The sequence below is a fragment of the Hibiscus syriacus genome, unplaced genomic scaffold, assembly GCF_006381635.1.
Source record: "Hibiscus syriacus cultivar Baekdansim isolate YM2019G1 unplaced genomic scaffold, ASM638163v2 tig00110160_pilon, whole genome shotgun sequence".
In the NCBI taxonomy this organism is placed as follows: Eukaryota; Viridiplantae; Streptophyta; class Magnoliopsida; order Malvales; family Malvaceae; genus Hibiscus; species Hibiscus syriacus.
This window is the reverse complement of record NW_024062608.1, coordinates 5,594,641-5,611,652: the sequence shown is the minus strand read 5'-3', so window position 1 is coordinate 5,611,652 and position 17,012 is coordinate 5,594,641. Positions and strand designations below refer to the sequence as shown.

At 35.7% G+C, this 17,012-nt stretch overlaps 1 pseudogene; it reads left to right on the top strand.

Annotated features, from left to right (window-relative positions):
- The first annotated feature begins 9,073 nt into the window (after nt 1-9,073).
- Nucleotides 9,074-11,596, top strand: LOC120216307 (annotated as a pseudogene).
- The last annotated feature ends 5,416 nt before the right edge of the window (nt 11,597-17,012 follow it).

The following is a 17,012-nucleotide window of genomic DNA, read 5'->3' as shown; positions in this document are numbered from 1 at the left end:
CAACCAATGAGCTTTTGCACCTAAAAGCTATGTGTACATCCGTCCCGGTCCTAGTTTCTACCAAGGTTATAAAAAGGAAAGAAAAAGAATGTTAAAACATGAGGGCCTTTACAAAAGTGCAAGTTTTTGCACCTAAAATGTGCATCTTTTGTTATGAAAGAATTACATGAAAGGCAAACCTCAAGATAATAATGTTTTTCTCCAATTTTTTCACATTTCTTTACAAAACATACTTATGAATCTAAGAAAGAATAATTTTATCAAATATCTAAGAACCCTTAACTCCTCAAGAAAAGATTTAAAAGATGTGCATGAAAATAACCTATTAGTTAGCATTCTAAAATTGTGCATGACAAAGTATTCAATGAAAACAATCAATATTTAAAAGACAACCTGATTACGAATTAGCCGAAGCAGCAACCATCATGGTTCCAGCACAAGTACAACAAAGACCCGCCAAATTAATGGCGTCTCCACTCCCTAGCACAAATCCAGTCCCCGAAGTTGCCACCACCAACATACTAGTAAATCGAACCACCCAAAAAAAGTCAACTTTTTTAATCAAACCTTCAAAATTTGCCTAAAAATCTTAATTGAGGTTTGGCATGAGACGAGCCTTGGAAAACTTCCAGTAACACCGACCGTAGTGACGAGCCAGCTGGATCGCATCACTAGCTTTGAAAGTTAAAGGCCGAAAGGCATCAGATTTGTTAGCGAGAAACCCTAGCTTTAAAACGGAGTCGATGAGGGAGAAAGAGAGGGCGTCACCGATGAGGAGTAGAAACGTTGATGAGAAGAAGAAAGTGTTTGGTCTACAACGGCGTTTGGAGTGAAATTGAGAAAGCAGATGTGTAATGAAAGTAATTGAAATTGGTGGAGAAGAAGAAGCGGAAAGATGAAAATAATGGGGGAAATTAAAAAACGACTTTTACAGATGACACAATTAAAAATTGTACTCCGTGTTTTTTGCAAATTTTTTGGATTATGACTATTAAATATGACACATTATTGTAAGTCATAAATCGTTCAGATTTTAAAAACATGACATTTTTTATGACACACATTTTTTGCAAGTCATAAATTAGCGCGTGTCATCGTTCATGTGTCATTAAAGGTATTTTCTGTAGTGTTTTTGAAGGCCCATATCATCCAGAAATAATAAATGTTGGGGCATTTTGAAGGCCCGTACTATATGAAATAATGTTGGGGCATTTTGAACGCTTGTATCAGTAAATGTTGGGGCATTTTAAAGGCCCATATCATACAAGAATATAAGATCATTGATTTGAGCATACATTTATTGAGACAGAAAGGTGTGAAAAATGAAAATGGTGAAACAGTAACAGTGGAGCTTACTATATATGATCATTTTTTCCATCATACAATTGCATTATTCTGGTGGTTTCATATGCATTAATGTTAGCAAGCGAAAACATCCCACTTGTATTCCCACCAAGCTTTGTTCTTTGTTATCCATGTAACACCATGCAAAGAACTCCCCAGGTTGAAAAATCTAGGCAAAAGCCACAAGAAAGGATGAATGTGTTGTCAAATGTTTTACAAACCAGTAACTATGGTGTTGGACCAATGTTGCTATCATGTGGTGTTTCCATTTTTTACCCCAAGATGAAGGTTGCCTTCTACAACTCCTGAGGTTAAAAGTAAGAAATGGTGAAAGATTTATTTCCACAGAAGGAGTACTGGAATTGTTTTTTAACAATAAGATTCTAATGGATCCAACTAAGATTGAACAATGAGTTGTTGTTAAACCTCTCGGCATGATGAGGTACAAATAGCCTTGTTCGAGATTTGACTAGATGTGGCGACATGAAATGAATTAGGATATATCCTCACTTAGATATGTTTCAATAGTCAAATCAGAATAGACGTTATTCTCCCCCAAGAGGGTAGATCTTCATTTCAAAGATAAGAGCTTTATTGGATTTCTACACAAGTTCAGGTAAAGAAAGTCAATCTCATCATGAGCAAGAATTTGCCGAAGGTAAGAAGAAATTGGAACAACTCAAAACTTGCAAGAATATACGATGGTGCAAACAAAAGTGAACTTAATCAGGAAAAAAAAGAAGATTGCTTTTGTAGCTATTCCCCTCACGTATCAAGAAAACATGCATTTATAAATGTGTCCTTACATCATACATCATTTCATACGTACATGATAAATTTTGATCTTCCTCATAATAATATGAAAATATATTTTATAAATTTCTATCTATCTTAAAATGGTTTCCCTAGAAACTTCAATAGTGGCTTTCTGGGAACATTTTCTAGGAAACTCAATCTTGTTTCCTAGAGTCAATTCTTGACTTCCTCGTGAAGAAGAGTCAACCTTTGTTATTCCTGACTCCCTAGTAGAGTCAATTTTTGACTTCCTCATAAAGAGAAGTCAACCTTTGTTATTCATGATTTCAACCATTGACTTTCTCATGAAGAGAAGTCAACCTTTGTTATTCCTGACTCCCCAGTAGAGTCAACCCTTAACTTCCTTATAAGAAAAGTCAACATATTTATCCTTGAATCCCTAGTAGAGTCAACCCTTGACTTCATCATGAAGAGAAGTAGCCTTTGTTATTTCTGACTCCCTAGTAGAATCAACCCTTGACTTCCTCGTGAAGAGAAGTCAATTTTCATTTATGACTCACCAGTAGAGTTAACCCTTGACTTCCTCGTGAAGAGAAGTCAAGTTTTGTTATTTGTGACTCCCCCAGTAGAGTCAACCCTTGACTTCCTCGTGAAGAGAAGTCAAACTTTGTTATTTCTGACTCCCCAGTAGAGTCAACCCTTGACTTCCTTGTGAAGAGAAGTCAACCTTTGTTATTTCTAACTCCCGAGTAGAGTCAACCCTTGACTTCCTCGTGAATAAAAGTCAACGTTTGTTATTTCTAACTACCCAGTAAAGTCAATCCTTGACTTCCTCGTGAAGAGAAGTCAATTTTATTATTTCTGACTAGTAGAGTCAACCCTTGACTTCCTCGTGAAGAGAAGTCGATCTTTGTTATTTATGACTCCCCAGTAGAGTCAACCCTTGACTTCGTCGTGAATAGAAGTCGTCTTTGTTATTCCTGACTCCCCAGCACGGTCTGATCACCACGGAAAAGTAGTGGAGCAGATTCTCTTTATGTCAGATTTGTCTCCACGGAAGAGTAGTGAAGCAAAAATCTCGAGTCTGATCACCATGGAAGAGTAGTGGATCATATTCTCCTTATGTCAGATTTGGTCTCCATAAAAAAGTAGTGAAGCAACTCATTTTCGAGTCTGAAAACCACAGAAGTGTAGTGGAGAAAATTCTTCTTATATCAGATTTGGTCTCCAATCTCGAGTCTGATATCCCCGGAAGAGTAAAGGAACAAATTCACCATATTTCAGATTTAGTCTCCACAAAAGAGTAGTGAAGCAAATCAATTTCGAGTCTGATCTCATGGAAGAGTGAACATATTCTTTTTATTTCAAATGTTGGTCTTCACGAAAGAGTGGTGAAACAAATCAATCTTGAGTATGATCTCCACGGAAGAGTAGTGGAATAGATTCTTCTTATTTCAGATTTGATCTCCACGGAAGAGTAGTGAAGCAAATCAATGAGTCTGATTTCCCCGGATAGTAGAGGAACATATGTTCTTATTTCAGATTTGATCTCTATGGAAGAGTAGTGAAGCAAATCAATCCCGAGTCTGATCTCCATGGAAGAGTAGTGCAACAAATTCTTCTTATTTCAGATTTGATCTCTAAGAAAGAGTAGTGAAGAAAATCAATCTCGAGCCCCGTCTCCCTGAATGAATAATAGAGCAAACACGTTTTCCAAAATTGATCTGACTACCCGAAAATACATATAAGTCTGATCTCCCCTGAATGAATAGGAGCAGACACGTCTTCCAAAATTGATCTAACTACCCGAAAAAGAGACACAGATCAGACTAATCTCCCTAAATGAATAGTAGAGTAGACACGTCTTCCAAAATTAATCTAAATACCTGAAAAAGAGGCACAAATCATGTCTTATCTGCCCTGAAAGAATAGTGGAGCATACCCATCTTCCAAAATTGATATGACTACCCAAAAAAGAGGAACATATCAAGGCTGATCTCCCTGAATAAATAGTTGAGCGAATTTCCCATCAAAACATGAAGTCACTGGATGAAAACTCCTTATATTTTCTTCTTTGCCCTATTATTGTTGACACAAAAATGGGCAAAGAGGGGCAGCTGTAGATAATCATTTTCATCCTACATTGTATATTATTATTATTATTATTATTATTAAATAATGAGCCCAAATATTACAAAACCTGGGGCCCAATACAACAAACTAACTGGCCCCGAAATAAACAAATCCAGTCCAGGCCCAATACAAGCAAACCCGGTCCAGGCCCAGAACTACCCCAGCAAGCCCAAAACCCGTCTAGGGTTTCTGTTGAAGCTTCCAACCGCTAGCCTTCTTAGCCGTTAGATCTTAGCTTAATCCAAAGGTCCAGAGGAGCCGTCGCCTTAGCTCGAGGATAAGCCCCTCGTCGACATCGCCAAGTGTCCCACTTAGCCGTCGCCAAGCAGTCGCCGCCATACCGACAATATCCAGAAGATCTGGGTGCATTTAATGCACCCAGTCGCCCTTATGGTGAGTCACCACCATAGCTCCAGTGATTAACCATGCTTACTCTTTAACGGACAAAAAGGGGTACTCTGGGTGCTTATAAAAACCCTCACCTGCAAATCACCAAAAAAAAAAAGGAAGAGCATCCATTCGAAGGTAAAAACCCTAGATCTACTACGTTTGGTGGGTTTTTTAGGAGGAAATGAGGGTTGATTTAGGTTTAGGAAAGAAATGACTTCAATTTGGTGTCTTTTTCTGAACTCCGGCCAGCATGGTCGGTGGCCGGTAGTGGTCACCGGCGTCGATGTACGGCGGCCGACAATGGCCGACCCTCCATTCGGTGAAGAATTCTAGAGAGATGTGAGGGAGAAAATGAAATTCTCTCTTTTTAGAGAGAGAATCATAATGAAGAAATGAGAGGTTTAAGGCCTAAAGGGTTGATTTTGGCCTATTTATATCTCTCCCCAAACGACGTCGTTAAGGAGAGGGATTATCTGCATATTTAGTGTGGGAAGCCCTGTCTGCGATCCCTTCACTTGTAATCTTTATAATTTGGTTACTGAAATCATTTTTTTTTTTAATTTATACTTTAAATTTTATTTTATTTCTTTTTAGTCACTTTCATCTATATGTATTTTGTGTGAAATTCTCGAGTTAGTCCCATCATTTTAGTAATTTTATTTTGATCCCGAATAAGTTATTAGGGTTAAATTACACTACCAGTACCTCGATTTTGTAATTTATATTATGGCATAAATTTTGATTATATTATAATTTAATCCTAGAATTTTAATATTTTTATTTTAATATTATTATTGGTTTATTTACAATTTTAGTACCTAAACTATGAGATATTTACAGTTGTGGCCTAATATTTTGTAGTTTTATAATTTAATCTCTAAATTAATTATATTTATTTTAATTCCTTATTTACTATTTGTTAATTATAATATTTTTAAATATTATTTTAATCGAGTAATTTATAGAATCAGGCCTTAACTGACAAGGAGTGTGTTGCTAAGATTATTTAGATAAAATAATTTTCCATTTTTAATTATCAAAATTTAAATATTATTAAATTTCAATTTTAATATTAAGATGACGTATAATCGTGTAAGTACCAATTTTGGGCATTGTGGGGTGCTAATCTTCCCCACGTAACCGACTCCCGAAACCTTTTCAAAATGAATTCTGGTCAATCGCATATCATTTTTTATCTTTTAAAATTATTTTAAAATATAATTTAGGTATTAAACTTACCTAACCCAAAGGTCGATGGCGACTCCAAATTTGTCTATTCATGTATTTATTTAAAACTCAATATGTTCCCAAAATTAAGTTGGATCAATCCCGAGAAAGCTGTAAAAAGCCAACGGGACAGTTTAAACAGATGTGGCATATTTTCTTTTCACCAAAGATTTTTTTTCATTACCAGATTTAGTGAACCCAGATTGAACTTGCAAAAAAATTGAAAAAACTGGATGAGTTGCTTAACTGGGTAATGAAAGAAAAAAAAAAGAAATCTTTGGTTGAAAAGGAAGAAAAATGAAATGAGATTATAAAGAAGGAGAGTGGAGATTTGTAAATATAAAGCATAGGCAATATTTTTTAATTTAATTATAATTTGGGAATTTTTTTGTTACAATATAATTTTAAAATTTTAATTTAATTAATATTATTTAATCAATATTAATAAAATAAGAATATAAATGCCACATCATACATAAATATTAATAAAATAAACCATGATGATCAAAACAAGAGTAATTCAAAAGTTGAGTGATTAAATTGAAAACATTTAAAGTTTATTACTAAAATAAAATAGAGAATATTTGAGTGATGAATGATATAATTTTCTCATTTAATAGCATTAAACAAATGATCGAGGGCCAGATTAAATTATTTTCTTGAGTTGTAAGGTCAGATTGAGAGAAAAAAATGTTGGCCTACTTAACGTGTCACATCAATACAAAATAACGGAGCCGTTGGTCAAATGACCACATTAATTTTTTTTTGACTTTGAAAATCACATTGAATGCAAAAAAAAAAAAAAGTGAAGGTTTTTTTAAGTACGAGAAGCTTAATACCCTTTTTGCCAAAATTTTATAAACTCATTCCTACTTAAATTTATTTTATAACATATGCTGATTAATGATTCGGTGCATGAGATGTTTCATAACAGATCACTGCTATATTTAAGAAATAAAACTTGTTTTCCCAACATCCATTAATTACAAAGTTTTGTTGATAGAAAGTCAACCCCAAGCTCAAGGTTCAAAATCTGCATTTCTTCGTTACCACTCTGCACAAGGTCTGCAAACTCTTTTTTCTACAATCAACAAGAAGCTGTAAAATTAATATTTTGCAACAATCCTAAATTACCTCCAAATACTAACTTTGTTAAGAAATACTGATATAACTTTGTATTTAAGATGTACGCGTCTATATCATTTTGATATTCATGTCGAACACCTTTAAGATGGAGATTTTACTTTAAACTTTTAGCTGCTACCTGACAGTTTGCTTACAGATTCAAATTATATTTACAAGTTTCTACTATAAACAGGAACACTAATCAAGTGATATCGATAGTAAAAAGTTGTTGTTACTTGAAGTCTCGAGTTTGAGTACCATGGATGTTAGTGATTGATGTTGGATCTAATTTATTTTTAAAAGGTGGGCACATATATATAAATAAAATTTCATATCAAGTAAACACAAATAAAATTTCAAGGTGATCATCAATAAAATGTGCAAGTGCATAAAGAAATTTGGATTTCAAGATAGACATATGCCTACCCTATAGTCCATTTGCATCCACCACTATTAGGAGTGAGCATTTAATGTCAAATAATTGAGAGTTATTTGAATATACTATTGTAATTTACTTTAGATTATAAATATATATATATATATTTCATTTAATTATGTTAAATAACTATTCTAAAACTTTTAAATAGTATATATTTATTAAACGTATATAAAATAATATTAAATTTATTATTTTTGATAGAAATCATTAAATTTATTAACTATTAGAAAATTGTTATTAAATTTTATTGAAACGTTACAAATTTTTATTAAATTTATTAAAATATTAAATTATTATAGTTATTTTATGACAATTTGATATATTTAATTATTATTTATAATTATTAAAAATTTAAGGTTTAATACCAAAATAAGTGCCCAAACTATACCACTTTTCCTAAATAGGTGCTTAAACTAATTTTCGTCATTCAGGTGCCTAACGTTACCTATTTAGGTGCCTGGGCCGATAACAATTTTAATTTTCCATTAAATGACACATGCCACGATCTAGTTATTTTTAAATTTTTATTTAAAGTTAAAATTAAAATTATATATATATATATATATATTATATATATTTAAAAAATAGAAAACACAAAATTTGAAATAAACAAAAAACTTTGAAAACCATCATGTCAACATTTAAACCTACGACGGCCGCCTCCTTGTGTCATCGACGAAGCTCCACCGAACCTCCCCTCTTTTAGGTGACCAAAACCCCTATGAAATCGTGACCGATCGATGGTCAATCAACGTTTTAAACCGCGCCCTAGGATTAAAATTGCAATTCCGACAACCAATCGACGGAAAACATGACGATGTATGAGTAGGAGGATGGAAGGGACTACGCTGCTGGCGGTGGTCAGAGCCAGAAAGGGCGAAACCACAGATTAAGGTTAGGATTTGGGATTTTGAGTTGTTTTATAATATAAGAAAAAATTAGTGTTTTTATAAATCATAATATTTTTAATATTTTATTTAGAAATAAATGTCAAAATCACCATATGTGAAACATGCCACTTAACGGTAGAACATAACACCGTTGACAACTCGAACACCTAAACGGGCAACGGTAGTAACATTAGGCACCTAGATGAGACAAAAATTAATTTAGGCACCTTTGGGTTTTAGGTATAGATTGGGCTCTTATTTTGATATTAAGCCAAAATTTAATAATTGAAATAATCATTTGACAATAATTCAATAACCTACGACATAATTTATCCTAATTTAAATTATATTTTACAAATCATTCCACAATATGGGGAATCTTGAATCGCAATTTTTTAATCAATCTGTACAACTGTTTTTGCTTATAAAAATCCGCATGTTAGACAGGGATTAATGTAGGTGAACAACCGGTGAATACAATAGTAAGTATTTAACAAATTAAATGAAAATAAAGAATTTATACATAAATTTATTAGTTTTGTGTTTAAATTTTACATAGTTATTTATAATTATTTAATTTTGAAAATATAAAAAAATGTTATAATTATATTCCAAACCTAAATAGGGTAGCTCCAAAACAGTAGTGAAAACTGATCAAAGAGATTTAAAAATCAACATATTCAACAAAAGACAGAATGTATGGCAATTTGAACTGGCAAAATGAAACATGGTATTCCATTTGCTGCTGTCGCATCAGATTGGAAACAAGATGGCGCCTTTGATAATAATTTCAAGCAGTTCACGTTTGACTTGGAATTCCATGCTCCAACATGAAACGTGAGTTCAGTTTCATTATTTTCAAACAAGGGGAAGACTTTCTAATTCTACACCAAGTAAGAAATATCCTTTCGCTTCCATTCATTTGAACCGTGATGGGAATGGCATCTCCTTCTTTTTACTATGAGAGGAATTAATGCATGCACTTATCATTACCAAATGTCGATGGTGAAAAAAAGTTTAAAATTCAGACAGGCAGCAAATTAATAAACGTCTCCTGTCTTGTTTGTTTCTTCAAAGCAACATTGTGTCAAGGGTTTGACTGAAAATTGGTCATGAAACTTTCAACATGAAAAGTTTGAATCCTTGAGGAGAGAGGTAATTTGTTTATTTCATTTAATAAGGCTATTTTTGGTGTTTGATTAATTCTCTGATTGGATTTTATATTGCAGTTGTGCCATTAATGTTGTGGATCACCATCTCGTTTCTCTTCTTTCTGGTCTCCCCTGCTACTTCAACTGAGGATGGTGGTGTAAAGGCCTCCTCAAAACAGAGACGTGAGCAAATCGTTGCTCGTCACGGTGCAGTCGCTGCAGATGACGGCCGGTGTTCAGTGATCGGGAGGAATGTTCTCCGGATCGGGGGGCATGCCGTCGAGGCAGCGGTGGCTGCTTCCCTTTGCTTGGGAGTTGTTAGCCCAGGATCAAGTGGTATAGGTGGAGGATCCTTCATGCTAATCAGAGAACCTAATGGGAAAGCACAAGTATTCGACATGAGGGAAACAGCTCCGATGAAAGCCTCCGAGGTTAACATCAAATCGATTGACCGAATTCACTAGCTGCTTCGTATTTCGTCATTAATCACTCCACTTTTGTCCCTATTCAGAACATGTATGCAGGCAATGTTACTCTAAAAGCCAGTGGTGGGCTTTCTATAGCTGTGCCAGGACAACTTGCAGGCCTTCACAAAGCTTGGGAACAACATGGAGAGCTTCCATGGAAAAGGCTGGTGAAACCTGCTGAGACTCTTGCTCGAAAAGGGTTCAAAATTTCACCGTATCTCCGCATGCAGATGGAAAGTTCGAAATCATCGATCTTGGCAGATAAGGGGCTTCGCAGTGTGTTCGCACCAAATGGGGAGCTTTTGAAAGTTGGTGACATTTGCTATAATAAGAAGCTAGCGGAAACTCTACACTACATTTCAGTATGTGGAGTAGCAGCTTTCTATAATGGATCCATTGGAGTTAATCTGGTAAAAGATGTTCAAAAAGCTGGCGGGATATTGACAGTAACGGACCTGAAGAAGTATGAAGTTAAAATGAGGGAACCCGTTTCATTTAAGTTTCTAGGACGTAAAATTCTTAGCATGCCATCGCCTTCCTCCGGCGGAGCATCAATGGCGCTCGTAAGTATATCTACTTCATGCTTTGTACATAGGGATTCATGGTTAGCCTGCTTGGAATTTAAATTTATGTTGTTGTAACAGATATTGAACATTCTTGCACAATATGCAATCCCAAGCGGCCTTACAGGATCACTGGGAACCCATAGACTAATAGAAGCCCTGAAACATGCGTTTGCGCGGTGAGGATGAATTTAGGTGATCCTGATTTTGTAGATGTAACGGATGTAGTAGCTGATATGCTCTCTCCCAAGTTCGCAAAAGAGTTGAAGAAAACAATCTACGACAACACCACTTTTGGCCCCAAACACTATGGGGGAAGGTGGAACCAGATCAATGATCATGGCACCAGTCATGTATCCATAGTGGATTCCAACCAAAACGCTGTAGCAATTACTAACACGGTGAATGCATTCTTTGGTTCTAAAATACTGTCACCAAGAACCGGTATAGTCCTCAACAATGAAATGGATGACTTCTCCATGCCAATGAATAATACCTCTGCAAATGCCCCACCGCCGGCGCCGTCCAACTTCGTCCGCCCCTGCAAAAGGCCCTTATCGTCAATGACACCTACAATTGTTTTGAAGGTTTGTTGATTCAGAACATGATATAACATCTATAAAACATTGATTTTTCTTTCATGCGATTGTACAGGATGAGAAGCTGAAAGCGGTGGTGGGTGTAAGTGGAGGAGCTAATATCATTGCTGGAACTACACAGGTTTTCTTGAATCATTTTGCTCTTGGGATGGATCCTCTCTCCTCCGTTATGGCACCAAGGGTCTACCATCAGGTTATTTTTCTCTGAAAACACTGCCATCGACAATCTGAGATTGCTTTTCTTGATTATCTTATATAGTTCCCATTGCGTATTGATGCAGCTGATACCCAATGTTGTGATGTATGAGAACTGGACAACTGTTATTGGAGATCATTTCGAAGTTCCTGCAACAATAAGGAGTGACCTGCAAAAGAAGGGTCATGTCCTACAAGTCTCAGCCAGCGCAACTGTTAGCCAATTTATAGTTCAAAATTTAGATGGGTTGAAGGGAAATGGAGAGCTTGTGGCTGTTAGTGACCCTAGAAAAGGAGGGTTCCCTGCCGGTTTCTGATCCCCTTTTTACGGGACTGTGTGAGGTGTCCATGTTGCAAGTGAGGTCATCCTAAAAATTGAGAATAAATCCGTTGATATTCGGAATATTTAATTAAAATATTTAATATTTTTTTTATTAATCTGTGATAAATACAAGGCAGTATCTGTTTAAAAATAATTTTCAACCATTTAAATTTGAACCTCACACCTCTTATATATATATATATATATATTATATATTTTGAATTAAAATATTTATCGTTGATAATAGTGACTAATATCATCGTCATAGATTGTTCCATGAAATGCATTCCATTTCCATGGGTGGAGATTAAACAGCCAACTTCATTTCATGGGTTACAAATAAATTTTTTATAGTGATTCGATAGATCTTATTATTGAGATGCGATGATAAATAAATAAGTCATTAATAGGGGACGGAGCCCGTTATAATTGGGAGGGCCAATTGTCCCCTTAACTTTTTGTGGTCTAATTACATTTTAGGCCATTGAAAAATTGAAATTATTGCAATTAAGTTCTTGCCCCATCCCAAATTTTTGGTATTATGTTTCTGGGATACTATCAGTTTTAAAATCAACATAATTAAGCCATTGCCCCAATTTTATTTTATATTAAAAACCTTCAAATTTTAAATTAATAAAATTAAACCATTAATCTTAATTTTTATAATGTATTATTTTTAGGATCATATATATTTTAAATTAAGGAACTTTCCCCTCATAGCTCAATCTTTTTTTTTGAAAAATGGTTACTATATATTAGAAATCACAAAGTACACCACCCCAAGGACCTCATTAAAAAACCTCTCTAATCCTAAGTAGAGGAAAAAGAGTAAACCTTGGGATAGAAGAAGATCCAACATGAACCCAAGAACAACAAGAAACACACCGGGAACAACACCACTAGAAAGCCCGACACAGACTACATCAAAGTAGCTACACACTACCCCTGAATGGAAAGCAAAAAGGAACTACACACATCCAAAGCAAAGAACAAAACCATGCTACAATGAAACAGTAAAGAGGCAAGACTGCGAACAACTCTAAAATGCTCAAATCCAACAGGGCCATACCGAAACATCAAAACTGATTTCTACTAGCTTTGCCCTTACACAAACCTTTTACTAACGTAGAAAAACTCGCCCACTATAATCTACTGAGAGGTGCACCAAACTTAAAAACATATTCTCTACCAAAATTGAGAAAGCAAACTCCCAGATCCACACCCACGCCAAGCGTTGCCCACGCTTCATAATTCAATCTCCCTCCGATCAGCAACGAACTCCTTCGAAGAAAAACCACGATCAGCCACACCCCTACTGTCAACAATGCACCACTACCGACTCCACAAAATCTTCTTCATTCTATTTAAAGCAATTATTGCAATCACTATTAATACCACTCACGATAACCCAGGTTGGAATGCTGGGAATGCAATACTAACACCATGCATGAAATTACTGAAAAGCCTCACCCACAGCTATATTTAACATCTGAGGCCCACCACGTGCATCACCAACCTGGATATAATGTCCAACAGAAACAAATATCAGAGAATCAATCTTATTCCCTCAATCGGCTACCCTCCTTTCCACCTCAACATTCCACTACCCCCATAACTAGCTGTGTCTCCATTTCAAAATCATAAACACTCCTAAGGCAGACGAGACATGTGCGTAAACTTAAAAAAAAGCGCCAGAGGCCCACCACTTGCAACGCTGAGCTCCCCTTAATCACCCATACCTTGCTACCCCTCTAACGAAACACATTAAACTGCAAGCACTAATCTAGTTGCAAAACAATACACTATCGAAAAGATTCCTCTGGCCCAACGTCTAGAGTTGCACGACCCCATACCACCTTTCTCGGGACAAGTTTATACTGCACAAGCCACTACGACACCAAAAGCATCTGTCATAACATCGAAAACTACAAGCCATGCAACACTAACAGCCAAAGATCCTTCAATGAAAGCAGGAGACCTCAAAAATTATTGGACTTCCAAAAGAAGCCGAATAGCGGAAACTGCCAGTAATCTCAGACAAGGACTAAACGACCCAACATACAACACTATCTATTACCGACAGTCACCTCAAAACCACTACCGGAATACGAAACCAGTAACTACAGCAGAAAACACCTGCAACCTAAGACTCAACCCTCATCGATAACGCTATAATCATCGCTCCACCACCGGTCGGAATGCCGTTACGGAACATACAATGCAAAACAACAAACACAGAATCTGGCATAAAAACAACATCTAAAAGCAACTCCAGATAACACTTATCTAGGCAACACAAACACCGGACAGCTGAAGGACAAAGGATAGGTAATACCTTTCGAACAAACCCATTCACTCAACTCAAGCTAAAGATGATGAAAGGACACATACGCGTCGAACACCAAACCTCTTCTACAAAATAAAATAAACTTGAAAGAATGAACCAACACCCATAGTTAAGAGATACATACGAGACGAAAACAAAACTTAATGCGAGGCGGTGGCTGCCTCCACCACCGATCTTGCTGCTTAAAAGAAAACTTATTAAAAGGCAAACTAACAAAAGAAAGACTGAAAAAGGTTAATCAGAAGAGGAATGTCTCCAAGTATTTTTAATTTTAGTTTGGTGTCCACTATATCTCTCAAGACTTAATCAGTTGGAGTAAACTCTACTAGCTCTATAAGTTCCTTTTTGTGGTTTCTCTATTATTAAGTCACTTGCTCCCACTATCTCTAAAAAACAAAAACCTTCTCTAGTTGATGCAATTGTCACCATAGCTCAATCTTAACTTCATCTCTGTCATTAAATTCACTTTTAAAGATAAGTATTTGTATGTTATTAATCTAAATATATTATTAAATTTTGATTGAGTTTATGTCACGGTTAATTCAACACTAACTTGATTAATGAGTACTTTTCTTTTAAAAGTGAATTTAAGATGTGTTTAATCCAAAATATCGTGAGATTTATGGGGGATCTCGCGGCCTACAAAGCGAGAGGTTCTTTCGATTCCCTACCCTCTCTTTAGTGTCCATAGCCTTGTTTGGATACTATTTCCGGGTAGGAAACTATTTTTTTAAAATTTTTAATTATAAACTCGTAGTGTTGCAATTTATCTTTAAGGTGATTATAATATCAACATATATAAGACATTTTAAGCGGGGTAAAAATGACGTTGAAAATGGTTAGAAATCATGGTTTTGTGAAGGAAGAAGAAAAAATGGTTTGATAGACATATTGTAGTGTTATTTTTTGCTTGTAAATATGAGTAATATGTGTTGTTAATTAAAAAAGAAATAATGAAAAAAGCCCATTTAATTGATACGTGGGCCTGAACGATTGGGACATTTTTTCTTAGTGTGTCCGGGATTCCTACATATAGAGCATAATTTCGGTTGTCCGATTCTTTCTTGATGTTCAAACAAATCCTCGTCACAAAAAAATCTGGGTTGACCATGGACAACCGATTTTTTTTTTGTCGTAGTGCATAATCTGGCTATAGTGTAGGTTCATCATCAGCTTCATTCGAATCCCATTCATTTTCAATGGGAGAGAACTCGTAATCATAAACTTGAATATAGTTTCAAGTAAGTAAGCCCGATCAACAAATCTCATGTAAGGTATCTGAACAGAAAAAACAGCAAGAATGGTGTGCGTACACGGGTATTTGAAAGTTTGGAAGAATCCGCACTCGCATGTTTTTTCTTGTAAATTAACCATGTGTATGTATTTTGTTGTATGCCTTCCAATGGCCTCACAAATTCTGATACACATAACAATGACATTTCGTGAGAGAAGCATATGGCACTCATCGCGTGGTGCTGGAATGTTTTTAATTTTCTGATAAGGTCTGGGTGGATTTGGTGGCCACCCACCATCCTATCAGATGATTGCCTTCCCAAGGTTGCAAAAAGGGTTTCCAGTCGATAATATGTTGCTTTGACAACGGACGAGATAGGCAAATGGCGCACTCCCTTTAGTGATGAATTTATTGCCCCAACCAAGTTCGTTGTCATGTGACCATACCATTTACCCCCATCAAATGATCTAAGCCATTTCTCCTTTGGGATTCTAGCAAGGTAGTTGAAGCCCTCATAATTCACGTGTCTCAGTTCCTGCATCAGGTCCTCAAACTCACGTACGAACTATGTGTAACCTATCAATAAAAAGTGGAACAATTAATTTGAAATAAATTTTGTAAAGATATGGTAAACCGAAAAAGGTGAAAGATGTACCCATTAAAAGCACCATTAGATGCTCATCTTGACTCTTGAACTTCTGTAAATAGTTTAAGAAATATGTCGTAAACAATACTGGTGATAAATACTGTGGGGTTGGCAAGACGGGCCCATATGTTGGAGTGCGTATTTGATACTAGCGCCTCAGTCAGAAATAAGACAAATCCCATCATCTCTATCCTGAATCACATGTTATAGAACATATGTTTGTAAGTTCATAAGGAATAATGCCCAAGAGTCAATATCTTCCTTTTCGACAATTACGAATGTGATAGGAATAGTTTTTTTGTTGTCGTCTTATGCAACCGTCAATAACATTATTTGAGTGTATCGACCATATAACCAAGTGCTGTCGATTTGAACAATCATCTTGTAGTGTCGAAATGCATTAATGCATTACGAAAAAATTCAAGAGAGTCGATAGAATTGGCAAACACCTTGTACAACATGATCATTTTTGTACGCCAGACTGTTTCTAATTTCACAATTGTTCCCAGAATGTGCTTCTGCATCAATTTAAGCCATGTTCGCAATTCATTGTATGATTCCTCCCACTGGACCAAACAATTTTTGTTGGGCCCGATACCTTGCATACCATGCTTTGTGGTAGTCAACTGTATACTCGTATAACGATGTAATTGAAGTAATACAGGTCACAACCGTAACACGTGGATTTGATTTGAGCAGCAGAATGAAGGCTTCAGAAAGCACGTACACATCCAAGTTACGATGGTCTTGATTCAGGATTTTGGCGGTGCATATATGTGGTTGGACATATTTTGTGAGTTTCCGAAGGTTGTTCATCGTCTTCAACCGTGATACACGAATCCTCCTATTACATCTCTACTTCTTATGGAGAAATTCAGTGATGTACTTATCTGCATAAGTTTTTTTCACAGTTGACGTAACAAAGCGATGTATGTTGTAGTTCTTGATTGTAACCACAACTTGTTCTTTTGTCCTAAAACTCATTCGTAAAAAGAGCACATAAAATTGCCAACTTACCAATAAAAAAATCAAAATAAATAATGAAAAATTAAAACATTATATTAACCTGAAAACCATTCCAACATAGAGATCACCATCACTACGTTGATTGTATTGCTCAATCTGTGGGAATTAGGAAAATTCTGGAGCGTTGAATGCTTCATATCAATTGTTGAAAAGTACGA